Here is a 27,913-nt window from a genome sequence, read left to right on the forward strand (position 1 = left end):
GGGGGTAGAAGGTTCAGAGTCAGAGCAGATGGGACGACAGAAGCAGAGATGAGACTGATGCAGCCAGAAGCTAAGGAATGTGAGCAGCCCGCCTTCTGCAGTCTCCAGGAGGGACAGAGCTTTGTGGGCCCTTCAGTTCAAGTCCCATAAGGTCCATTGCAGACCTCTGACCTGCACAACTGTAAGAAAAATGTGTGGGTTGTAGTAATGAGTTACAGCAGCCATAGGAAACTGATAGAGTCCCTTAAGAGCATGGTGGAGGGTGGGGGTGGTGAGATCTAGGGTCCATGTAAAGAGATCCAACTTGGCTTGGACAGGTGCCTGAACTGCCCATATATGGTAAACAGTTGCCTGGATGACCACCAAGTGGCTGATCACCATAGCTGTGACTGGAATCTAGAACTATCCTTGATGTGCCATAGATGCTCAACTAATATGTACTAAATAAATTAATATTTCAGAGCATTTTCAGGTTTTTTTTTAATTGCACTCTGACCTCACTTCTATCTTCCCAACCTCCTCAGCTGCTCAAACAAAAGCTCCAAATTTTATCCCTTAATTTTAATTTTTATTTAAAGATTTTACTTATTTATTTGAGAGAGACAGAGACAGAGGACGAGAGAGCAGGGAGAGAGGTAGAGGGAGAGGGAAGATCCACGTGGAGCCCATGTGGGGCTCAATTTCACAGCCCCGACATCCAGAAATCAAGTCTGAGGCTCAACCCACTGAGCCCCCAGGCATCTCAGAAGCTCCAAATTTTAAAGGCTGCCCTATCTGCTCTCAAAATTGTTTTCATCTCCTGTGTTTTGCCCAGTGTTATTCAAAAGTGGACACGTCACCTGAAAGTTGATGGTGCGAGCTAAAACTTGACGAATCTCCGTTCATCCCTGTGGAAGAGCTATTTCAGACTAACCTTCTCTCATTTCTATCTTCCTTAAATGAAATGCCGATCTGAACAATTCAATCTCCGTTGAGATGAATTAGAAATTAGAAGCTTTCTCTGCAGGTTTAAGCAGCTCCGGGATTTGTCATTACGCTTTTACCAATTTCTTTAGAGGGAGCGAACGATAAAGATGAAAAGCAATAACCTTGCAAAGTACATATTTTGAGCTGGATTTGAAAGGGCGCAACAAGCTCCTGCTCACAAAGAAAAATCTTTGTGGCTGAGGTTCTGGGCTCCCGTGTGTTCATCTCTTGCTCCCACTGACATGCTTTGAAAGCAACAACCGCATCACTTAATTCAGCATTCAGAGAAACCAGTGTTACCCTTGCAGTCCACCGTGAGAAAGCCAAAATATGTGTGAGCTTTCCTCCAGGAGTACCGGAAGGGCCCAGAATTCCTGTCATTGTCAGCATCCACCTTTCCTTTCTTGAGACTGATGATTTCAATCTAGTCATGTGATTTGCTTCCTTTCCCCTACCAACCTGGACACCTGTCTCACCAACCAAAAGAGTGCTGTTTGAAGCTGCTTGATCTCTCACTAACTGTGGTTTCACATCATCTTTTCTCCCCCAAGCCTTTTATCCTGGGTTTTAGAAGATTATATTTTTTAAATACAATTCGTCCACCCCGGTCTCCTTTCTACTTCTCCTGACATTCTTTACCTTCCTTTGTTTCTAACTGCTTCCAGTCCATGAGAATAAGAATCTGACACTAATCCTGACTAGCAATCCAAGCCAATATTTGGAAGAGAGTATAGAGAGTGTTCTGGGAGATACAGAGGAAGAGAAGAACAGATAGGTGGGTAGGTAGACAGGTAGACAGAGAAATGGAAAATTATTTTAAATATTATTATCAGATAGCAAAAATTGCACCTGTGAGTGACTCCTTCACCGGCCCACTTCCTCCACCACTCAGGATTGCACAGATTCCCATGGCAACTCTCCTTAATTGTTACTATGCCAGGGTAGCAATTATCACATCCACAAAGGAAGAGTGGTCATTTTCTCAGTAGGGAAAGAAAAGAACCACAGTCTATGGAGGATCCAAGGAAGATGGATCATTTATACTCTTCTCATCTAAGTACATCCTGAAGCATTCCCTAGCACTTCTTCAAAACCTGTTCCTTGTAAGTTTGCTCATTAGGGGAGGAGAACGAACCCTTTCAGGCCACCGAGGCACCCTGCAACAATACCTAATCTACCATGAGTCTACGTAAGTAGGGCTCACCCTGTTGGCTTTTACTGGTTGTCTGCAAATGGACAGAAGCAGAGCAGAGCAGGTCAATTTACAGTCCTGTGGACGGTAATGAGGGAGGGGCTTGAAGGTACAGTTGTGCGCATGTGCGCACACCCACCCACCCACACATATTCTCCACCAACCTTAGAAGATTCTTCAGTGATGATTCTTTGGCTCAGGTATATAGATAAAAGCTCTATTCATACGAGCTTCAGAATTTCCTGCCGTCAACCATGACTAATGTTTGCAAATAAACCTTGGTTACTTTGTGTTTGAAAACGATGGTTAGTACCACAAAAGAATCCATAAAACAAAACAGACTAGAGCCTTCCCACAGTATATTTTTCAAATGCTTCAGATGATAAGGCTGGGCTACAAACAAGCAGTAATTTGTGTGCAGTAGTCTCTCCTCTGCCTTCATTATCACATTGGAACAGAAAAAAAATGCCTACTGGGTATCAGTGAGATTCACAGCTCATATGCCTCCAAAGCATCCTCCTGTCTACTCTAGGGTGGAAGATTCTTTATCACTTGACAGATACTAATCTTTGGAGCCCCTACGAGGAGCCAGGCACAATCCTAGTGCTAATGAAGACTGCAGTGGGTGGAACAGCCACACTCTCGTGCTCACCGAACTCACATTCTGACGATGGGCAGTAGCCAACCAATGAATAAGTATATCCTATGACAGCTGATGCTAGGTGTTGCAAAAGCAAGCAAGCCAGCCAGCCAGCCAGCCAGCCGGACAAAGAGGATAGATACTAATAGGAGTGAGGTTTATTGTATGGGGGGTGGTCAAAAGAAGGCCTCTCTGAGGAGGTGACATTTGACATTTGGGGAGAATTTAAAAGAAATGGCTTTTCAGTATTGCTAAATGCTCTCAGATCCCCACACTGCTTTCAATAAATCTGGAGATGAAATAAACATCTGCCAGATGAAAGAAGAAAGAAGGTAAAGGCAGAAAACCTGACTGATAAATCCACACCGCTCCAATTCAGGGACTAATTTATGTTTCCTAAGCATGTTCAGAAAAAAGTGAAAGAGAGATCCCCACAGTGAGACCCTGTGATGAATCACCAGTAGCTAATTGTTGCCGAGCATCCCCCTCAGGAATGACATATCATTTGAAATCTGGGTGGATTTCAGGAGAGAAATGTTATTGCATTTAAACAATACCATTAGCCAATCTGATTTCACTTACTGGTATGCACTTTGTTACAGCTCTCTGGTCTAAAGATGAATTGCCCGATGGTTCTATTGTCAAAATGACAGCATGAAAAGAGAAGCATGTGGGTTGTAATAATAATGTGGTACATGTGTAGAAGGTCAGAGAAGCAACAGATTAACATTCCAGGGAAAGATTTCCCCTGGGACATCTCTTGAAAGTATCAAAGGCCAAAGATCAGGACACTGATAATGTGTCTGGCATTGGTGGTGAAATTGTTGTATGTATTTAGCTCTGTGGAGGACAGAGATGTGTTCTTTTCAATTAGTTGATGAAATCTCCCTTGAACAATGAAGAAGCCAAGCACAGAAACCGGCTTCCATGCAGCTGGATGAATGGAAATGAGGTTGTGTGAAAATATGAGTTGCTTATTTCAGATTAATGAAATAAATGTGAACATGTTCCCTCGAGAAAATGACTACATACCTCCCCACCCTGGAGATTCAAGGCTGCCATATATAGTACAACCCTTCTTCATTGCATTTTAAACCAAATTCTCAAGCCTGCAACCTTTCTGCAAAGTGAACCTGGGATTATTGGGTGGGGGAGTATCTGGGGTCCCATCTCGCTGCTGGCAATGTGGAGCTCCGGGGACAGAGGGCCCTGTAAGCCTCTTCAGGCATATGGATCTGGATTCGAAACCACATTCCAGAATCTACTGCTGGGTAAAAAAAATCAGAGTCATTTTCCTTAGTTAGACACATACAGACCAAACCTTTGTAGGCAGATTTTAAAAGCAATGTTGACGGAGTGTTTAATAAAGTCACGATGAATGGGAGCCCTTGCTAAATGTCATGGTCTCTCTGTCGTTTCTTTGACGTTTCTGCTGCCTCACCTCCCCTGGTAGATAAATACCAGGTGACTTCCCACACATTAAGAGGGAATGGCCACTTCTGTTCTGTTGCAAAGACAAGCACCCCTTAACTTCAGGAAGATACTTTGTTTGGTATTACACTCAGGAGTTTACTATAAAAAATAAAGACATGACAAAAAATAAGGAGACATTGAAATTGTCACAATAACCATTTGGGAGGAGCGTGCACGATGGTTAGAGTAGTCACTGGATCCCGGGCATGGGTTTAAATTCTCACTCACTCTGCTACTACTAGCTGGATAACCCCCAGCAAGTTACTTGACCTCTCTGGGTCTTACCTCTTTACCTGCAAACTATGGGCATACAATAGTACCCACGTCATTAGGACTGATGGAGATTTAACTAATCTGCAAAAAAGCTTAAAATATCCATGTTACTCTTCACAATTCTCAATTATTTCAACCGTCTTAACCGTAATTCCATCCATGGAAGTGTTTTAAGGACATTTAAAAATGTTTTTCCGATGGAAACTTTAATGGTAATTCATGCTTTTATTACTAATGTGGGCGGTTGTTGGTGTTATTATCTCTTTGCCATAAGGTTTTATTTTATTAGAGAAACAGGAGTGCCTGAAATTACAATAAAGTAGGCCTACGCTGAGCTGGCTCAACTTCAAATCATTTCGAGAAAGCAGGGTTGTCCTCATCACAGAAGATCCCTGGGCACTGTCAGAGTAGCCCTCTGAGGCAGACAGAGCCTCTGCCTCCCCCCCAGGAGGCACAGCTCACAACACCATTCTCGAGTCCCACACCTTTAGCACAAACCTAGAAGACCCGGGTGGACCACCCTATCAAAACAGGTTATGACTCCAAAAAGAAAAAATTCCGTGAAGATACTGTATCTTGATGTGGCAAGTACAAATCTCCTCTCAAGAAAAACTTGTGGCCTCTCTTATGACTTGGGGGTAAGCCAATGTGTGGGTAAGGTGTTCAAAACCAACGGACAGAGCTCCTCATCATTGTGAGGTGCCCGGACAATGGTGTCACCTCCTCTTCTTGAGCCCTTGACGATTATCACTTGATAGCCTCTGAATCAACAATGAAATGAAAATGGAAGAGATTTTCTGACCTGGACCTTTTGAGGCTGCTGTAGAGGGCTTACAATGATTACCTGGGGAAGACGTGGGCCGATGGGCTCTAAACCAAGGGATTAATAGATTCAACAGCGGCTTGATGAATTTCTCTGACAAGAGAGGCCTAACAGACCCTGCCAGAAAGAAAGGGGAGAAAACATAAATGCCCCGTGAGAAAGAGCCAAATAGCCTTTTCCTGTTTCCTTAGAGACTGACTGTCCTATGCTACAGAATGTGCTGTTTCTTATAAAAGCTTCTGGAAATGCACTTCCTTACCCAAATTCAAAGCAGGGCCACAAATCATTTATAGGAGACAAAAAACAATAAGTAGTGTCAGCACAGAGGAATATATTTTACTTTGCTCTGCCATGAGGAATTACGGTGGGTTGTGATGAGTGGAATATAAAGTAACATAAGTTGCCTGTTGACAACAGAGTTTGAAATTATAAAATGTAAAACCAATATATTTCTTCCACACTATGAAACAGCTGGGGTATTTTTATGGCTTCTAGCAGGATACCATGCCATCTCTCAAAACCCTATAATTCTGTAAGCACGTTAAGTGCAGCCTGTTATTTATTTTGTTTGTTTATTTGGCTTCAAGGATTTCACAGGCGGCTTTGCATAGAATCAAAATGTAAAGAAAGTGATCAACACTGAATCGTGCTGTCTTGAAGAATGTCCAGCCCTGGCTCTATTACAGAGTGGCTTGGACATTATGTTCAAAACACCAGTGTATCTGGGCGGAATGCCATCTTTTTTCCTGTAGGAAGGCAAAAAAAATAAAAAATAAAAAAAAAGGGTTCAATCAAAAATGCTTTGGGAATGTCTCCTTCTGTGGTCTATCCAGAATCTAAGTATAAAAATTAAGTCTTTTATGAGGTTGACAGCAGCGGAGTTCATATAAGATCTCTTTAAATGACAGATGGTGATAAGCGAGTCAACACTTCTGATGTGCTAGACATTAGTGGTGTCCCAACTACTGACCCACATTAATGCAGCACGCCGCGCTAACAAAAGGCAGAAAACTCTGCCCAGCATCCTGCCCAAAACAATGACTTGTTTTATCATCTTCATTCCGGTTTCTCTGTCCAACCCACGCCTATCAATCAGTACAAAACACATGGCTTAAATGTTTCAGCTGCTAAATGTTGGGGCTTTTATGTTTTAATCAAAGATCACATTTTCGATTATTATTTATAGGCTGAACTCCTGGGAGGTAGAATTGACTGGAAATTTGTCGGGACGTGGGAAACGCAAGAGGTTAGTGATTTCCAGGGCAGCCCGGTGGAGCAGAGGGCTGGGAGGGGTCTGAGGTAGGGACCAGATCATGCTCCGCTCTAAGATGCACAGAGCCACCCTCCCCTGCGACAAATACCAGCTGCATGAAAGCAGTAGAGAATCGAGGCAAACATACTCCCCTTGTTTTAGACAGAGGCCTTTTCTTTGCCTCGTAGGCTCAGGAATTTGGCGAGGAGAAGTATCCCTCTTCACACAGCAGTCTGCCAGCTGTCAGCAGCTCCTGACATGACAAAAATCCCAAAGCCGGGGGACTGAGGATGCGTAATACAGAAGGGCCCAGTTGTGTGAGTTGAAAAGAGAGGAAACATCAGATGTTGCTTTTCAAACAAAGACCCAGTTTCATGCTTAACACCACAAAGATAACTTGGTTTTCTGTTCTTAGGATTAAAAAAAAAAAAAAAAAAAAAAAAAAAAAAAGGAAAGAAAGAAAGCAAAAAAAGAAAAGAAAACCTTTGTTCCTTTGAAGTAAGAGCAAGCTATGTGAAATGAATTTTAACCAGGTTCTGCCAATATCTATCAGCGCACAGCATTTCATATTGTAGATAATAAGAGTCTGGAGAAAATGACAGGCAGGAGAAAGGGAAATGTGGAGGCGAGGGCTGGAGTTGGCAGGATCCAGGGCAGACAGGGGCTTAGGAGCCCTTTCGGGACGAGTGTCATGGGGACTTGAGGCGAGTGTGTGCCCGCTTGCAGAGGTGTGGATTTTTATTTTTTTAAAATAATTACTCAACCAGCAAGGTGGTGCAGGGGTGGGGGTAGGGATGGGGGTTAATCTTTCTTTTTAAGAGTCCTCCTGAGCAAGAGATAGTCTGTCAATGCAATAAGGACTCAGTCATAAATGAATGGAGCATGTAGCCCATTATCTGTGGTAATAAATACCATTTATTAATAAAGTTTATGAAGACCTTCTCCTTTAGGTAATATAAAGGTGTGAGGATTCCTTTTTTTTTTTTTTAAGAAAGAAGCCAATATAAAAAAGATGAAATGTCCTCTGAAAGACAGGACCTAATAAAGGACATGATAAGATTCAGCGTGTGTGATACCCACAGATGGAGCAGTAGAACCATGAGGGGTTGGTGAGGCTTAGGCATCCTTCTTAAAACAGTGTTTTTAGATTGCTTTAGAACACTAGAGGATTTTTTTTTAAATTTATTTGTGAGAGACACACACAGAGAGAGGGACACAGGCAGAGGGAGAAGCAGGCTACTACGGGGAGCCTGGCATGGGACTCAATTCCAGGACCCTGGGATCATGACCTGAGAAGAAGACAGATGCCCAACCACTGAGCCACCCAGGTGCCCCTTACTAGAGGATTTATTTTTTTTAATGTGAAAGGAACATGTCTTAACCATAGCTGGTAGAAATAAATGATTGAGTGAATGAGTGAAAGAATGAATGAATATGAAAGCCTGAGATCCTATTAGTAAGGCTGCTAGCTGTTTCTGGGCTACTGAAAAGAGAGGCCAGAAAGCTAGAAGCAAGTCCAAGGAACATCTCTAATATGAGGCTTTTCTGTGGGTAAATTCTCCACTACAAGGAAACAGGATCAGCAATCATATGGCACTGAGATTTCGAGCCAGGCCATCAACTGTGTTTGTATTTCCCTATGGTTTATCTTTATCTTTTTTTATTCAGTGTTTTCCCCCCTTTATGTACGTGTGCACTTGTGTTTTGTTTGGCTTAGATGTGGCTGTGCAGAGATAAAAACAAGCAAAGTTAGTTTAAAGGTAAGACAGGTGATGTGGTGACAAGGGCACGAGACAGGTGCAGAAAATCAAAGGGTAAACCAAAGCAGTAACTCCTCCCTTGAGGGAAGCCCACAGGGAGCTTCCCCCAGCCTCTCTCCCTCACCAACACCAAGAGGATTTTGCTTGAGGCCTCCCTATGACTCTCTCAAGAGTCTCCAATGTGAATGTTCTCCCCATCATCCCAAGGGCAAAATCATCAATGGTGCGTGCATAACAGTGGGTGGGTTTCTAACAGCATACACCAAGAGTGATAATAATTTTAATTGCATGTGGTTGTATTTCCTGTTAATGTTGGAACAGAACTGCGATGTGTTAAAGCAACTGCGGATGACAGAGCAACTTGGAAAATAATTATTGTGCAAGAAAAAGTCGATTTCTCTGGAAATTCTGCATGCGTCTCACACTAAGTGAAAGGATACTACACGGAGGCTTAGCATTTCTGAGTTTAGACTTTGCTCTCTGCGACACTTGGGCAAAGCTTCCATTTTCCATTACTTCGAAGTGAAATGAGGATTTGGGGTAAACGATTTCTTAGATGACTTCACAATTCCCTTTTCATGATGTCCTGAGAGAGAGAGCGTGGAGTAATGGAAAAATCTGGACTTTTCAATCAGCGAGACCTGGACTTGAATCCCAGCTCAACAACTCACTGTGCTATGATGTTAGGTTGGCTCTCTGAATCCCTCTTGGCTTTTGAGATTATGTCAAGCACAAGGCTGCATATCAAGTGTGTGTGTGTGTGTGTGTGTGTGTGTGTGTGTGTGTGTGTATGTAGCACAGATATATAACTGGAAGTGGGGGAATGTTAGTGATGATTATGGAGACTGCTCTGATTCCCCTTTGACTCTGGGCTTGCGGACCCAAATCATTTTCACAGTTTAATAGACAATGATCTGTCTGGAAAGAATCATCTTCATGTTCATCATACAGCAAAAAGCCCCTCTGATTTGTATGTTAACATGCAAGTTTAAGTTGAAACCCCTATCAAATCCTTCCAGGACTTCAGGGTCCTTGGAGACTGCCCCTGCAATCTTGTTCACAGCAAAAAGCAAAGCCTGAAATACTGTAACTCATACAGAGTAAACCCAAAGGATACAGCTCCACCTTAGTAGGGAATCCATATAAGCCAACATTGACTCCTGAATAAACTCAGGAAAATGAAATGTGTCCAGCGAAAGGGCTCACAAGGAACCCCCCACCCCTGGAGGGAAGTCAGACGAGCACACATCCACCTGTCTGTCTACAACATCCGTTTTATTCAAATTATGCAACAGATTTACCCCAGAGCTAGGGCCTCTCCCACAGCAATTCTGCATTGTTAACTGGAAAAAGAAAATGAGTTTCTAGAGGAAAAAATAATAGAGCAAATAATTACATTTCTTAATGGCAGAGTGTGTTGGCATGCATAGTACATTTCTAGGGAGGAAATGTAAAGAAAATACTGATTTATATCTTGCAGAGATAAAATATATATGAAATAGTTTGACTTGAATTCTGTATTTTCAGAAAGCATACTACCCTATGCATTCAAAGTTTAGAAGTTCAGATATAGCCGACACCTTGAGATCACATAGTCAAACACCAACAGTCATTTTTGGAGAGGAAAGCTACTTTAACATTACTTGCCTGTATTTCACCTCTCTGAAGTTCCCCACGTCCCCTGACTTATATCCAACACAATATTTTACATATAACTTGGTCACTGAACTAAATGTTCCCCAAATAGTTAGGTGATGTATGTGCTCATGTTGGTACCCATTTCCAAAACTCTACACGTTGACCACACATTGTGTGTGGCTAAGAACCTTAAAGAAATACCAAAGGATGAAATTCAAAGGGTTCTATATGTAAAGTCTGATTTTACAGACTGTACTTGACTATCAAGGCCTGGATTCTCAACCACCCTGCAGGAGTAACTCTGTTTTTAGATAATGCAACTTGTAGCTAAATCTAGGGTCTTTCATATTTATTTTTTCCCCAGTGTCCAAGGTCACCTCCTAGGATAGAAACTAGTCTCTTAAAAGAATAGTTTGTTTTGTCCACCAAAATTGCTTCCTGCAGCAGATAAAGACAACTGGCACATTTACTGATCCAAACCCAAAAACGCTGATAGAAGGAAATCATGAAACAGGTTTCCTAGCGCCACAGGCAAATGATAGAAGCTACTATACTCAAATGGCATAGAATAAAACACTGAAATGCAGACTAATTCCCCATACATCAGAGATTTAGCAATTTTAGGAACATTTTCAGTAAGTTAAGGTCCTTCAATAACCACCTGAGTTTCTAGAATTTCTGAAAAACTAATATGCTCCAGAGCACCTAGCACACACATGGAAGGCCTGGGAAGATAGAATTCACTCTCTGCTGGCTTATTTTACTCTAAACAGAGGAAATTCTCATATTCTGCTGAGCCATCTGAATGCTGATAGAATGAGGTTTGGATTGAATCATGCCTTTCTTTCTGCATGGAACAATCTTCTACTCTTGCCTTTTTAGATTTCTGGTAGGAAGTCAGCCAGACTGACCAAATGATAAAATTTTCTTGAGTTTGTTTGTTTAGAAAGATTTTTTATTTATTTGAAAGAGAGAGAGAGAGAGAGATGGTGTGCGGGTAGGGGCAGCAGGAGAGTGAGACAAGCAGACTCCCCACTTGGCAGGGGGCCCAATGCAGGGCTTGACCCCAGAACCCTGAGATCATGACCTGAGACAAAATCAAGAGTCAAACAGTTAACTGATCCAGGTTCCCCTTGAGTACATTCATTAATATAATAAATGATGCATTATTATCTAAAATCACTGAGCTTAATTTGTTCATACTGTATTATCAACTCTGGATTTCATAATTAAACATAGTATCTAAAAAGGGTGAAAGCCTGATTTTCCTAACGACATACAAACAAAACTTTTGACAAATACCAAGGCACAATATTATACAAGACTTTCTTAAAATGTATAGGAACCCTAACCAGATCTACAACCAGATATTCAAGATTCAGAGCTAGGGCTGTTTTTCACAATTTGATTAGCTCTAAACTATGTCCACGTATCAGGAAGCCTTATTTACTGAAGTAATATATGTATTTTATGTATATATATATATATATAGTTTTTATTACATATATATCTTCATAATGTCCTTTCCAGCTATTTATAATGTTTACATAGGAGACAGAAACCCAGATTACCTAAAAATGTGGTAGGCATGCATCTCATTCTGCTCAGGAGGGTCTCACTTTTTGCCAGTTATCCAAGAATATTTATAGTGTCTACTTTCATTTTCAAAGGTGTCAATAAATTATGGTAATAAATTATGTAGTCCATGTACCAGGAAGGAAGGAAGGGTAAATAGATAGATAGATGGGATTCATTCTATGGATTCATGACAAGGAAAGAAAGCACAAGGAACTGGAATAGCCATTAGATGGCCAGGCAAGATGCAAAGCTAGAACTATGCTGAGAATACCACCACACTCCAGGCACCCAAAGATGGCTCCCTATGGTCAGAGAGCAAACATTAGCAGGAGCAGAAATAACAGTAATTAAATTGTCAGTGATGGTTATAAAAATGGCAAGGAAACTGCTAGCAAAGGCTGGAAAAACATTGACAAAATGTTTATTGAAAGTTGGAAAAATGGTGCCCCAGATGACTTAGTAGTGAAACAAGTGGAAAACTGATTCTGGTGGGAAGGTGGAAGAAAGAAAGTAAGCTAACTATCTTCGAGATCACAGTAAGACAATTTTTAGGTAGAATGTGAAAAGGGTCAGATGGCTTCTTTAATTGCAAAGGTGTATGAGATAGCAGATCATTGAGCAAAATTTCAAGGGACCAGAGAGGGATGAGGAATTGCTGATTTGAAAAATAAAGCTAGGGATCCCTGGGTGGCGCAGCGGTTTGGCGCCTGCCTTTGGCCCAGGGCGCGATCCTGGAGACCCGGGATCGAATCCCACGTCGGGCTCCCGGTGCACGGAGCCTGCTTCTCCCTCTGCCTGTGTCTCTGAGCCTCTCTCTCTCTCTGTGACTATCATGAATAAATAAATAAAATCTTTTAAAAAAAATGAAAAATAAAACTATTTCTCATTCCTATTCTGAAAAGATTCTCAAAGTGAAACACTCAAGTATGTGGCTATAAGACTTGGTTAAGATTGCTAACAGATCTAAGGCAGTGTCTAAGATACACCCCCTCAGCTACACACACATATACACACACAGACTTAATCCAATCTAGTGTCATTTTATTTGTAAAAATTTTCATTTCTCTACTTGGAACTTTTCTTGATACTACAATATGATTTCCATAGGATTACATACATTATAGTTCCTCAAACATCTTTGACCATGTCATTTCTTAACAGACAACACTTATCTTGAGAACTAGTGCTTTGGAGAGCAGAGTTTGGAAAACATGACTACATAAATTAAAAAAAAAAAAAACCTCTTCTTTGACCTTTCCCAGTCTGGGAAGACTAGATGTCAGGTGTTGTATTAGCTGCATTTGTTTTAATATCCAATATAAATAAGTTAAAATAAATTCTTTATTGATTAGTAAGGAGACACACAGCAAAACACATGGTAGAGATATAAAATAGAAAATGCGCTATCTGGTCCATGGCAAGGAAAGTGATGGATCTGGTTATGTCCTGCAATGACTGATCTTGTCTTTTTGTGTTCTTGTTCAAATAGATAGCTACCTTATTTTTAATGACCACTTTGATGCTTTATGTTCACATACTCACATCAGGAATTTCAATTTGTCTCTATCACTGATGAATCAGGTGTCTAAGTTAGGACTGTGATGTGAATCATTTGAACTAGGTTAAAATCATGAAATGAAAAGAGACGTGATAGGTAACATGCATGCAGTTATGTCAAACAGATTTATATAGGAGATGATTATATTAACTAGCTAACATGTGTTTTACTTTTTAATTATTATAAGTAAACCCTTAGGAATATGTTACTGATTTTTTCCTTTCCTCATAAGGCCATTTCTTTAAATCCAAATTTCGATGTGGATGAGCTCTGAATAATGGATAGAAGTGTTGAATCACTACATTGCATACTCAAAGCTAATAGAGCACATGTTAACTCTACTGGAATAAAAAAAAATTCCATCTGGCACACACACAACAAATAAGCTCCATGTGGGCAGGAATCTTTGTTCTATTGTCCTAAGTGCCTAATGTCTGGCACAAATTTTTATTCAATAAATTAATAAAAAACAATTTGTTTGAATAAAAATTTGTTGAATTAAAAAAATAAAAAAACTCCTTGCATGAACTAGAAGGGAGAAAGTCAATTTTTTTTTTTAAATTACTTAAGGCTTACTGCCAATGAAGGACTATATGTAATAAATGCCCAGCTGTGTTTGTTGATTTTGTGTCCTTCCTTTAACATGTCAAAAGATAGAAAATATAATAATTTTTAACAATAAAAATCAAATATGTAAATGACTTAGCTCTTAAAGGATGGCTCTCTTACTAGTCATTTAATACCCTTACAAAATCTACTGCATGGATGGTCAAGGACCAAATTGAGAGATAAAAAAACGCATCATAGGTATTAAACATAATTAGTTTACCTTAATTTAATGTTAGATGTGATATGTGATTTCTAAAAAAGAGTTCCTAATGATATTAGATTGTTTTATCCTAGCAAAGAAGGCTTTAGTATTTGGAACAAATGATTAATCTTTTTTTTTTTTTAACCAAAGTTCTTGTTGTGCTTTCTCAACTAGGCATTTTAATTTCCAGGTTGACAACCAGTCAGAAAGAATCTATTATAAGTGATCAAAGAATATGCTTGATAGGCTAGTTTCTTAAAATGACAAGTAGAACAGTTTTGTGATAGAGAAAAATTGATGCTTTAATCTCTGTATTTTGATGCGCTGTATACCACTTTGCCTTAGCTGAAATGCATTTTGTTCTTAAAGCTTTCACTAAGTGTTTCCTCTTTCAAACACTTTGTCAGGTAGAGAGATGCTCTGGATGGAATCTGTTACTAATGGTGTAATAACTGTTTTACTACATAACATGCAGAAAACTGGTTTGTCTTTCTAATATCTGACCCTAAACTCCAGTTCATAAGTTGAGAGAAAAATGAAAACAGAAAAAAGGACAGAAAAATAAATATTTTCCTTTTGAGTATTTTAATAGTCAGGGGCTCATTATAACAAAGGAAGTTAATAACGATAAAAATTGGTATTTGGAGTTTTCCAGAAATGCAAAGGCCTAAGCCTGGAGGTATCAGAGCATAAAACATGAGTTAGCCTGGCAAACCATGCATCTTAGGAGTCTGAATCACGAGGGAATTTGCCTCTGCTATTCTAGGTACATAAAATGTAACATCGCTTCCTATTTCTAAAATAAATCATATCTACCTCCAAGCTTCAATGGCCAAGGTTCACACAAAGGTTAATATTTTATTGCTTCCATATCCTTCCTAGTCAAACACCGGGACTTCCAGGGCTTGTGTGGTTCAGGAAAATTGTGAAGAGGCCTCTGATGGCACTTTTTGTTGGTTGCTAATGAGTTGCTCATTGTTTGGGCTTCGGTGATTCTCATAAAAGCAAGGGACTCCACTGGTGTCATGACAGGCTCAGGCACAAGGACTTGATCCCAGCTCCCCAGGCCATGACATATGTTGGTCAGAGAGATGTGAATGAGGGCAGGAATCCCCACCACTTACATAACAGCAGAACTGCACAACTCCTGAGACCAGTCAATGGTCTCTACCCCTCAGACCACAGAAATGCAATTCATGCCATCTTTGTAGTCACAGCACCCCTTTCCTCTCACGACTCAGGGGTTAGCCTTTTTACCTTCAGAAAAGCCACCTTGATGCTCCCAGTCTTCCTATCACTTTCAAAAACAAACTTTGCCTGTAGATACTCTATAAGTACCCAGGAATGTGACTTTCTGTACTGCTGAAGCAAAAAGATGTCATTCCTTCCTGTCACAAGGAAGCAAAGAAGCTATGAGCCACACCCCTGGTCTGCATTCCCTGGATGAGAGGATCGTCTTGTAATTCTTTGGAAACATGGAGCAAACAAGAAAAGCCATTAGTTGACTTCCTCATCACTAACTCTTTTCATTTCATATGAAGGCATTTAACAGAATAAAAACTCTAGGAAGAAGAAAACCTCATAGAAATCAGTAGATACCCAAACAGAGGAGAAAAGGTTAGGAATTAAAATGTGAGGTTAGAGGGTACATGAGAAAGTCTTACTACAAGTGGGAAGAGTTGCTGAGAGATTAGATCTTGCTCAAACCTTGTTCCTTTTCTGAGACCCCCTCCCTGCAAACAAAAAGAAGTTCACATCTTCCCAGGTTTTTTCACTAGAACAGCAGCAACAACTACATTTAACTGAGAACTTTCCATGTACCTAGGCACTATATAAAGCTAAGTGCTTTATATGCATTATTTCTTTCAAGTTTTATAAAAAACTCTATGAAGTCGGTCTATTGTTTCTGCCCTTATTACTGAACTTTTTGTTGCAAGTCAAACGGACTATGTAATGAGCAGAAGCCTAAATAGAAGGCTTCAGGTTTATCAGATCCTCAAGAGCATCATCAAAGAGCTTTCAGTGTGTTCATCCTCCCTGGATGTGTTGGCTTCATCCTAAAGCTTGACCACCCTCATGGTCAGGAGATATCTGCCACCAGCAATTGAGTAATTCCTTGTCCACATACAATAATAGAACTAGCCACTCTTCTGTGTCTTGTTTATAATTACAATTGTTCTAAATAAAACTCCAAGTAGCACGGGCTTGTCCATGTGTGAAACAAATACTGGAAAGGAGCTTGCATGGCAACAAATATCTTAGACAAATCATCAGAAGTGGAATGATGTTTGGAGGCCAACCACAATGACCACTGTGTGCAATACTCTACAAACACAGGAAATAAAGAGCTAGGAAGTTAAATGATTTGCCCAAGATCGCGTAGCTGTCAAAGGTAGATGTAGGTCTGCTTAGCCACAATGGGAATGCTCTTAAATTTTGTTTTAGAACACTCGAGCACATTATGGAGGTTCTGAGAACCCAAATATAGATGCTTATTTAGAAGTAAGAGAGATCTACCAAAAATGACCTTGTTTTTTCAAATACAAGAAACCAAACAGATAAAACCACTTAGGTGAGGGAATACTATGATACTGTATTTGTGGGACTTGGGACCCTGTTGAGTTTTTGTATTTACTTATTACAATGGAAAACAACAAAGGCATGGAAAGAAGAGGGAATGCTACCATCAAAGCAAAATACAACAGCTGGTTACCCCACTTTATTTCGAGCCAAGAAGATGGTTTGCTAAAGACTCACTTGTTTCTTTTCCATGACTGTGTTCTAACTACTCCTCAATTCATTCTTGTCATGTGAATTGAACTCCAAGTTTAAAAAAAAAGAAATGAACAAACTATTCATTTTAGCAAATTGTTTTCCTTCCCTACTTCAAAAAATTCAAAGTGGCCAAATAAAATTCATCATTCAAATATAAATCATTTTTAACAGGTCATATAAATGACTGATTCTATTAACTACTGAATCAATAAAGTAGAATCTCCTTCAGTGCCCTGGGAATTATATGATGGATCTTTCCTTTTCATCAATAACTCTGAATAGCTCTGTGTTAATAAATACTTCATATTTCTCACACAGATTATTTGTCAAGTAGTAGATTATTTGTAAGTAGCAAGATGAGAGGAACTTCCCAATCCTGATTTGATTCACTGTCTATATGAATTTAGGGATCAGATTAAGAGGTCCTGCCCTCAAATGATGAGAATGGGACACATTACGAGAAATGCAATTATTCTGAATAAATGAAAAACAAAGACTTCCCTTTGTTTCTTATCTCCTTTCATTCCATCTTTATCTTAATCATGAAAACGCTATGTTCGTAATGATTTTTAATTTTTTCTGATTTTCTTCTTTGAAACCATAGGGAATTAATACTATTTTTCCTCTCTTTCCCATTTTACTCTGTCATTCCTTTTCCTTGTATGTTGTGGGCTGATTATCAGTTAAAGTACATGGATAATTTTTTTTCCACAAATAGATCGTAATTTTAAATGACTTCTAGTAAAATTAGTATTCTGTGAGGTTTTAAAATTCAGTTTTCATATTTGACAAAGTATACGTATTTGAACCTCCAGATAAAATGAGAATATTTTGTTGCTGTTGCTGAGGTGGTTTCCTTTTGTGTATAGGCATGATCTCAACAATTCCAGTAATTTTTTACTGGGCCTGTTTATCAGTGATAAGAAACTCTGAGGTTGATGAAGGAGGAATTCTAAAAAATCTGACTGAGTCCAGAGATGAGCAATATATTTTCTAATGAACCTAAAGATTAAAACAAAAAAAAAATAATTTAGCTTTAATGACCAACATTTGGAGATGTCCATCTCTTTTTTCATTCTGGTCATTCTTGTGACTATGAATAGCATACCATTGTGTGTGTATGTTTTGAAGATCTCTAATTGGATTTATTAAATGATTCATGACCTGGACAGCAAGCATTCCATCTACCAAGAGGAAAGCTCCATTGCATTATACAAAGTGGAAGGATGGAAGGTTTTTACAAGTGGAGTGGAACAAGAAAGTCAGTAGCAAAAGGAAAGGATTGTTTGAGGCAAGGTCGATTTCCCTGGGGTGGGGTGCGGGGGTAGAGGATCTTAGAAAGCAGATTACCTCATCTTCCTTTGGGAGTAGAGGAGGGCCCATGTGGCAGACTCATTGGCGCCCACCATAAAATTGCTTTCTGATCATTAAGACTAAATTTCAAGGGGATGTTAAAAGGGCAATCGGATGAGGTATTAAACTCCCCTTTGCTGACTTGGGACTGTAGCCTAAGTGGCCTGTGGTTTCTTTTTAACAACTGACCTCTTTGGATCAGATTCTGAAGTTAACTGAAAAATGTGATCAAAATTTAAGATATTAGAGCCACACTCACCCACTGCCCTATCCTTCTAGAAGCCTTTGTTGATCCTTTGTGTGGTAACTTATTATGGTTTTAATGGCATAGGCTTGATGACTGATGACAGTAAGCACCTTGTTCATGAGCTTTGTGACTATTCACATATTCTTTCATCAAGTCCCTAAGCTTTGCTCTCACTTATTTGGGAGGTGGGGATATTTGTCTTTCTATCATTGATTTGCAGGTGCCTGTTAGCTATTCTAGGTATCCATTCAGATAATTTTGCTGCAATAATTTTTTCCCCAGTCTGTGGCTTCCCTATGCATTTTCCATAGTATCTTTTGATGAGCAAATATTCTTAATTGTGAAGAGGCCCAATCTATTAATTTTGTCTTTATGATTAATACTCTATCTCAAGGCAATGAAGATATTCTCTTACTTCAAAGAATCTTATGATTCTGAGCTTCATGTTTGTACCCATGACCATTTCAAATTAATGCTCATATAAAGAATGAGAATTGGATTGCTGTTCATTTCTAATTATCCCAGCAACATCTGTTCAACATGACTTGGCTATCCCTTTAGGATTGACTTGGTATCTCAATCAAAACCCAACTTGCCATATGTGTGCTTGTCTGTTTCTGGAATTCCAGGTCTTCTCCACTGAACTATTGTCTAACATTGTGCCAAAGCACACAGTCTTGATTGTCATAGCTTTATAAAATCTTAAAATTAGATAAGTTTCTGGAATTATCTTCTCAGTGTTGTTTTGGCTATCTTAGATCCTTTGCATCCCACGTGAATTTTAGAACCAATTTATTAATTTCTTCCAACAAAATTCATCTGCTGGAATTATGATACTGCTTTCAATCTATATATCAATTTATAGAAAATGAGTATGTTGTTTCTACCTAACCAAGAACATTTTGTATCTTTCCATTTAAGTAAGTCTTCTTTTTTTTTTTTTTTTAAGATTTTATTTATTTATTTGAGAGAGACTGAGTGAGAGACAGAGACAGCAGAACAGAGGAGAGGGGCAGAGGGAGAGCTAGAACAGACTTTCCACTGAGCCGGGAGCCCAATGCAGGCCTCCATCCCAGGAAGCCAGGATCATGACCTGAGCCAAAGGCAGATGCTTATGCAACTGAGCCACCCAAGTGCCCTTAAGTCTTTAATTTCATTCATCCATGTCTTCTAATTTCAATGAATAGACCTTTTCCATATTTTGTATATTTTACATATTTGATGTTTTTTGATGTTACTATAAATGTAATTGTTACTGCCATCTTATCAATTTTACAGAATCAATATATATCAATTTATACCAATTATATAGAAATATACTGATTTTTATCCTGAAAACTTATGTCTTGACAAATTCATCTTCTGCTAATATGGAATATCTTTATCTCTAGTAATTTTCTTTTTCTGATGTTAATATAACTATTATTTTTTTATATTTAATGGATACATTTTATATATATATATATATATATATATATATATATATATATATATTCTTTCCATTTTACTTTTAACCTGTGTTTTCTGTAGATAGTTTTTAGTTGGGTCTTACTTTTTAATCTTGTCTACAAATCTTTGCCTTTTAAGTGAAGCATTTGGTCAATTTATATTTGATAGCATTATTAATGTGCTTTATTTTCCCCAATTGGTGTGGCTTTTTTTGTTTTTATTCTACTTTTTAAGGATTTTATTTATTTGAGAGAGAGATAGATAAAGCACACAAGTGGGAGAGGTGTGGAGGGAGAAGCAGGATCCCCGCTGAATAGGGAGTCTGATGTGGGGCTCAATCATGACCTGAGCCAAAGGTGGACACTCAACATACCCAGGCACCCTGGGTGTTAATTTTTTATTTACTCCATTTGTACTTTGTATCTCTGTAACTTCTTTCCTGCCCTGTTGGGGAAGAAGTGGGTATTACTGAGAATTCTATTTTGTTTTGTATATTAATTAAGTTAAACATTTTATTCAAAATTTTAATAGAGGATCTGAATATAATGTACATTTTTATTTCTTTCAAATAATAGTATACTCATTCATAAATAGTATAAAAAATGTATAGTATTATTCCATGTACCCCTCCACCATTACTTTTTCTATTTTACTTTTTCTATATTTGTCTTCTACTTTACTTTGATATACGTTAAAAACCTCATGATACATTGGTACTGTTTTTGCATTAAACACGTGGTCTTTTAAAAAACAAATATATATAACTGTAACATAAAAGGATTTTTTAAAAAATTTCTTGAGTTCTATTTGATATTATCTGGTTCACCCTGAAGAATTTCTTTCTGCATTTCAGTGGTAAAGGTCCCCTGGAAATAAATAATTTCAGCTTTCTTCCATTTGAAAATGTAATTCTGTTGTTTTCCTTTTTTAAAGGATATTTTTGCTAGATATAAAATGCTAGGTTGACAGTTCTATTTTGTTCTTTTGGCATTTTTAAGACGTCTTTCATTAGTCTTATGGCTTCCACTATAACTAGAAAGAACATAACTATCCTCTCTATTGCTGTTCACTTATATACATGTGTCTTTTTTCTCCAGCTACTTTGAAGCGCTGCTTTTTCTGTTTGTTTTTTAGTAACTGACTACAGTGTGGTTTTCTTTTTATTCATCCTCCTTAGATTTGCAAGTGGCTTGGATCTTTCATCAATTTTACAAAGTTCTTAACTATTATTTCATCAAATATTACTTCTGCACCATTGTCCTTTTCCTCTTCTTGAACTATTTGTTATTTTCCCACTGATCTTAGATGGTCCTTGCTTTTCTTTTAACTCTTTTTTTTCAACTTAGGTATTTTATATTGACTATTTCAAATTTATTGAAATCTTCCTCTACTGTGTGCAATCTTTTCTCAGGTGTATCTAATGAATTTTCCCTGATGTTACATTTTTCATTTCTAGCTTTTCCATTTAGTTTGATTTTAAAAACTTTTTTTGTACATCTGCCAACATTCCCTATTTCTTCATGAATGTGGTGCACCATTTCCACTATATCTTTTATCTTTTCTATCATGTATATTTGAAAGCACTTTCTGATGACTCCAACATTTGGTCCATCTCTGAACCTTTTTCTATTGACTATTTCCTCTCTTGACCATGGATGCCATTTTCTTGCCTAATTGTGTGTCTTGTAACCTTGAAGTATGCAGCAGACTTTTCATATAAGAGGACAGAAGAGTCTAAAATAATTTTTACTTTCAGAGGTGCAGGCTCCTTTCTCTGTCAACCTACTGGAGGTGAGGTGTGTGTGTGTATGTGTGTGTGTGTGTGTGTGTATCTGTGTTGTGTCTGGACTTTGTTGCTGCTTTAGTTTAACCCAGTTCGCCATTCACTTGAAATATTTTGAGGGTGGGATTACAGTCCCTTCATCAGGAGGAACTGAGATCTGAGCATTGAAAATACTCCAGAGGTATGTCCACGTTTCACATCCAAGCCACCAGCTTTCTGAATTGTTTTATATATCACCATATTTTACTACCCAGTTGCAAGATTTTTGGGATTGCTCTGTAGAGTCTCTTTCCTTTCTTGTCTTACCACCAACTTCTTTGGGTACCTCAAGAGATATTTTGCAATCTTTCTTCCACCTTTTCTGTTCTTTACAAAGCAGATGGACTTACACTTATGAAGAGACTCTGTGCCTTAGAGCACTTCTCTTAGCTCTTCAGCCCACATCAATTTTTGATAACTAGAGCCTGGAGCTCCTGGGCAGAGAGACTGTTTGTTCTCTGAGCTCTCCTACAAGCCCAACAATATTCTGAATGTAAAAGTCTAGATTGTCTCAAGAGGTTTATCTTAGCTGTTTAAGTAAATATTTATCCTAAGAGGATGTGTCTCAGAATCATCATTTAGAGATATCATATTACTACCTCACCAGACATCTGTTTTTAAAAATCATGCAATCCACACAAAGATGGTTTGACAGTACATAGGCTAGTTGACATTAGTTTTATTAGGTAGATAATTTATTAAAACATCATCATTTTAAACACTCTAACTGTACTGTTTAGAAAGCTTTTTGGTCTAGTGGAACTCTTTCACAAGGTGATTCTTGACTATATTCTTTGTTTCTTCATCGCTTACTAATGAAGCTTGGGAGTACCATGTGACTTCATTGCTTCAATTTTCTTAATCTGTTCATTATCCACTCCAGGGAGAAATGTGAGAATTAATAAGTCTCTAAAGTACCTTGAAAACTTTTAAAAAAGAACTACATAAATTGAAGCAGTCATTGCCACAGACATCTTCTATTTTAAAAGTTATTTTTATAGTTAAAAATTATACTAGTCTTTTCAGTTGTATAGTATTCATCACCAAGTAGATGTGAATGAGCTAATAATTCAGGGATCTAGCTTCTAAGTTTCTAAACAAAACACTAATAAAATACCAAACTGGTTCACTTTAATTTTAAACTATAATGATATGTACACATGGGAATCCTCATGGAGTTTCTAAAATCTTGGAGGGAAAGACAGTTTGCAGGATTCCAATTAGATGTAATAGTCTATTTGAATCAATGGTAGTCCATCAAATTGCATTTGCGATTATGTCTCAGTGATAGCTCATGGGAAAACATCATGTAATCCCAGAAAATGAAGTGTGCCGGATGGTCTTGGTAAGGATTTGAGGACAGGATTATTAGAGTGCTTGTCACCCAGCATAGCAAGACCATTGAGAAGACTCCTTTTGATAGTGTTCCAAGGAGAAAACTGAAGTTCCAAATAAGCATATCTATTATTGAAGCAGCTAAAAATGCTACTTTAGAATTACGACATTCAAAACATGGCAGGAGTGAAATTAAGTTTCCAAAGAGTGTTCATCATTCCCTCACTCAAGGCCCACATTCTGCACTGGCTACTTGGACATACTATGATATGCAGAGCAAATAGTAACCCAACCTAAACATCAGTGCCTGTGCTATGTGGCAGTTCAGTAGAGTGTCTGTCCACATCCGTAGGGCATTTTACAAATCTTGGTCAATAAAGAAACTTTTGACTTTTGCTGTATAGTGACTTAAGGAGAAACAAGTATATTTGTAAAAGCCCTGAAAATCTTCTGTTCTCAAAGCTACATTTTAATGTTATAGAGACCTTAATGTTTTGTCATTTCATGAAAAAAAAAAACTATTCATATTCTCCAATAAAAAATGCACTAGATCAGAGGTCTCCAAACTTATGGTACATTCCTATTAGTAAAATGATGTTGAACAAAAATCCTCCAATACATGCATATTTATTTATTTATAAATTATATGCATGTAGTATCATTATTAAGTGGTACCAAAAAGCAGGATATACACTTGAGATTATAACCACTTCTAACACTGATATGCATAAAATGATATTTGAAAGTCTTCTTAATAATTTCAATTTTGTTGCCTAAGTACGTGTCAGATCTTTTTACAGTTTGTTTGTTTTTTTCTTAAATGAATATTGGCTGATGTTGAGCTTGCTTGAAAAGTAATAGTGACAACTCTGCCAATGTCTAGTTGTTTGCCTGTGCTTGCATTACGAGTATAACCTTTACTCCATGGTTTTTCTGCCATAACCTTTTAAAGTCACTTGCACTTTTTAATGAAGAATGGTCTTTCATTGAAGTGCGTGGTAAAAGGCACAGACTAACTAAATCTGGCACACATAAACTGCAATATGCTACACAACACTGAACATGTGTATAGCATGTCTGATATAAGATAGTGTAATATACAAACTAGGTAAGAAGTAAAAGTCAATTTCCTTCATATTTTTTAAATAGAAAAGAGGGACATTATGATACTTCCTTTCTGTATTTCATTGTGCTCACCCCCTGGGCCATGTGCCTCCACTCTGGAGACCATTGGCTTAAAAATGACTCACATTTGAAAGTGGAAAAACAGCACGGTTAAAGGAAGGAAAAGTGCTATTATTAATCCTCAAACACATCATGCTCCAAGGAAGAACCAAACTGAAAATCAAGAAAGGATGACAACACAGGCAAGAATCAAAATACATTAATTTCTAGTGGTACTTTTCCAAAGGCACGGATGATTCCTTTCCCAGAAGAGAAGGAAACAAAGTAACACAGGATAGGGAGAGGTGACCCCAGGGATATATGGGCAGCATGGGGGACACTGATGTGGCTGGCAGGGCAAGCATATAAAAATGAAGAGGAAGAAAAGACAGCTGATGAGAAGAAATTTTGATAAAAATGAGAGAAATTCTGGGGCACCTGCATGGCTCAGTTAGTTAAGCATCTGCCTATAGCTCAGGTCATGATCTCAGGGTCCTGGGATAGAGTCCCATGTTGGGCTCCTGGCTCAGTGGGGAGTCTGCTTCTCTCCCTCCTTTCCCTCTTCCCCTCGCCCTATTCATGTCACTGTTTTGCACATGCTCTCTCAAACGAATTTTAAAAATCTTTAGAAAAAATAAAGAAATTCAGTGGAAATCAAACCAGGGAAGAAGAAACACATTTTAATTGTGAGTGGGCCTAAGAAGTGGTAGTAAAAGAGAAGGGAGTTATCAGCCCCCTCAGATACTGCATTTACATCACTGGTAAGATCAAGCCATCATCTGTGGCGCATTTAGTTACAGTGACTCAGAGACATGACTTTGTCACTTCTTATCCCTGTCTCCACAAGAAAGAAATCCTCTCAAGCTCAGAGCCCCTCTTTGTGCCATGCTGCTCCTCTCTTCCCAGTCCCATCAAGATCCTAATTCTCCATTTCTGTCCACCCACCCTCTCAGGCACCTTCAAACCCTCCCCACAGCTGTCCCCCTATGCCTTCAAACATGTATAGTTCTCTCCTCTCCTAGAAAATGTTCTCTTGACCCAGGTGCCCTCTACAGCTACTGCTGTAATTTTTTTTCCCTTTTGCTGCTGAACTTTTCAAATAAGCAGACCATGTCTACTGCCTCCATTTCCCCTGACATACCCTGAAACCAGGGTTCTGTTTTCTGCACTTTGCAGAAAAGAATTCCTCCCCGCCCTACTCATGCAATCATTACTATGGCCTATTTATGTTTCAGAGCTGTCTCCTATCATGATTTCTCTTCCCTCTCCTTCCCTGTTTCACCACCAGCCTGGCTTTTTCCATTTTCTGCCCTGAATCCAGACTCCCTCCTTCTCTTTAGGTTCTTTACTGCTCCTTTGTGCTACCTCTCTGTTCATTTCATTAACATTCCCTGCATTAAGACATAGAATGTTTAATTCCTCACCTTTACTTTTGAGTTCCCCCTATATTTTCCATCCCCACGTACTGTATCATTACTTGTAGCATTAGAAGGGCCGGCATAAAATTTGTTGAGTGAATAAATAAATGAATGGATGTGTAGTCTATGCTTTGGTCAAGAAGTATTCTTGTTGCTCTATCAAATCCATAGTTACATTCTATCTTTATTATGTCAATAAATTATAGCCATTGGCTGTGGTAGGTCACCGAGTCACTTGATACATAATTAAATATGCCAAGATACTAAACTTTACATTAAGTAGCCATGAAACCTTAAATTGCAGTATGTGATTACTACTGGTATACAGGGTTGAGTTGAGTGGTTGTTCATGGTTGCATCCTTGTGTAAACTAATAGCAACTACTATTCAGGCCCATTTTCATTCTATCACTAAAGCACAGGGAACTACAAAAATGTTACCAGCATATATACCAGATAAGAGTTGCAAAAAATAGGGTGGAATACTTAAAAGGTAAAAGTCATAAAACAGAGGCAATGGGGGATGATCTTGACTCTCTTCCATTTCCATCTTTAATAAATTTAAACTAGTTTTGTCCTTCGGTCATCTGAAGCCGGGTATGTGTTGAAGCCTTTCAATTAACTAGCTAATAGATCTAAGCTTTTCTCTGGGAGTGACATTCACTACTTTCTCTTTGAAAGCGCTTGCCAATCGATACCAGTGGAGATGAACTCAAAGTCATGAATATGGTGATTATCTGGCTTTTGTGCTTGCCTGACTAAACTGCTTCCCTCCCAGGAAAACTTGACATGCCTCAAGTTCCTGCATTCCTTGCCATATAATATCCCTGAGTTTCAATTTGGTTGATTTAGTGCAGAATGAAAATCATATATACTCTTCTACTTCTTCCCAACAGCTGATTCTAGAGGTAAGTAAGTTTAGCAGAATGTGAAATCTGTGAACAAGTCTTCCTTTTTCATGAGAGGCCTTTATCAGCCAGTTTGGAAGCTAATGTCACAAATTCCTTTTGCAGAATATCAAACTTTCGTATAATAACAAAGTAAATAAATACAACACAAGACAGAGCCTTATAAAAACGGTTCTATAATGTACTAGGTTATTCAATTTTAAAATCCTTTTCTATTCTAGGAAACCTTGTATAACTAGTCCATTACTGATGTCTTTTGCCTCTGAACCCTTACAGAAATTAAAATATTGCACGGAACAGCACAGCGCATGAGCTATTGCTTTGTTTGTTGTTGTCAACCACCTGTCCTCTTTTTGGTTGAGGACTCTATCTTTTAATTTAGAACTCTACCATATTGCACAATTATAAAATATGTGGCAGTGAATTGGCATTCACTTATGCTATGAACAATTCATGTTGGCCAGTGGGGAGGAGTGGTGTAGAAAGTAGTGACCAAACTAGTGAGAGAACATATTAGTCAGGAATTTGCAAACTGCAAGTAACACAGGTCCAACCCACACTAGTTTTTATTCTCTCTTTCATTCAACTAACATTTATTCAGCACCTACCACATGCAAACACTGCCCTAGATGAGTAGAATATATCAGTGCACAAAGTAGAGCAAGAGTCTTCCTCCTGGGGAGCTTGTCTTGAAATAAAATGAGAAAGACTATACGTGATAAACATAATAAATCATTAGAAAATATAACAGAAGATTATAGAGGCAAGAAGACAAAAGAACAGGATCAATGGTCCTGGAGAGTTGGTGGCAGGAAATTTTAGGTCAGGGTAGCCTCATTGTGAAGGTAAGTTTGGAAAGACCTGAAATAGGTGAGAGTGAGTCATGCTGTTATGAGTGTGTTCTAGGCAGAGAGGAAAACCAGTGCGAAGCCCCTGGCGTGTACTCATGCCTGACATGTCGAGGTCAAGGCCAATGTGGCTAGAGCAGAGTGAGCAAAGGGGAAAAGAACAGAGGAAGAGATCAGAGAACTGATAAGGAGTGGGGGGCAGAGTTAGGTGGAATATCATCATGTAGGTTTTTTAGGGAATTAAAGAAATGAAATTTTATGGAAAGAAATGAAGTTTCAGTCATGTGAAAGGGAAAACCAATGCTAATGCAGGGTTCTTAGCAGAGGAATGACATAATGTGACTTTCATCTTAAAAATTCACTCTGCTGGGGTGCCTGGGTGGTTCTATGGGTTAAGCGTCCAACTCTTGATTTCAGCTCAAATCACAATCTGAGGGTGGTGGGATAAAGCCCCGCCACAGGCTCTGCACTTAGCGTGGAGTCTGCTTGGGCCTCTTCCTCTGCCCTTCCCAGCTTGCATTCTATTGATCTCTTTCTCTCTAAAATAAATAAATAAATCTTTAAAATAATTAAATAAAAGATTCACTCTGCTTTATGTGAGACAAAAATCAAAGCAGGGGGACCAATGAGC

At 38.6% G+C, this 27,913-nt stretch overlaps 1 long non-coding RNA gene across 5 annotated transcripts in view; it reads left to right on the top strand.

The window, feature by feature from the left end:
• The window catches only part of LOC140641247 (uncharacterized), a 104,288-nt gene that overhangs the window by 63,626 nt on the left and 12,749 nt on the right, over nucleotides 1-27,913 (top strand). The window contains exons 8-10 of one of the 5 annotated variants that reach the window (XR_012037793.1): nucleotides 6,554-6,613; nucleotides 6,808-6,936; nucleotides 8,701-11,451. The exons of the other annotated variants lie outside the window; for them this stretch is intronic. This is a non-coding gene — a long non-coding RNA (uncharacterized lncRNA). Of the gene's footprint in view, nucleotides 1-6,553; nucleotides 6,614-6,807; nucleotides 6,937-8,700; nucleotides 11,452-27,913 lie in introns of those variants that run through there. 5 annotated transcript variants of the gene reach the window in all.

The sequence above is a fragment of the Canis lupus genome, chromosome 10, assembly GCF_048164855.1.
Source record: "Canis lupus baileyi chromosome 10, mCanLup2.hap1, whole genome shotgun sequence".
Taxonomy (NCBI): Eukaryota; Metazoa; Chordata; class Mammalia; order Carnivora; family Canidae; genus Canis; species Canis lupus.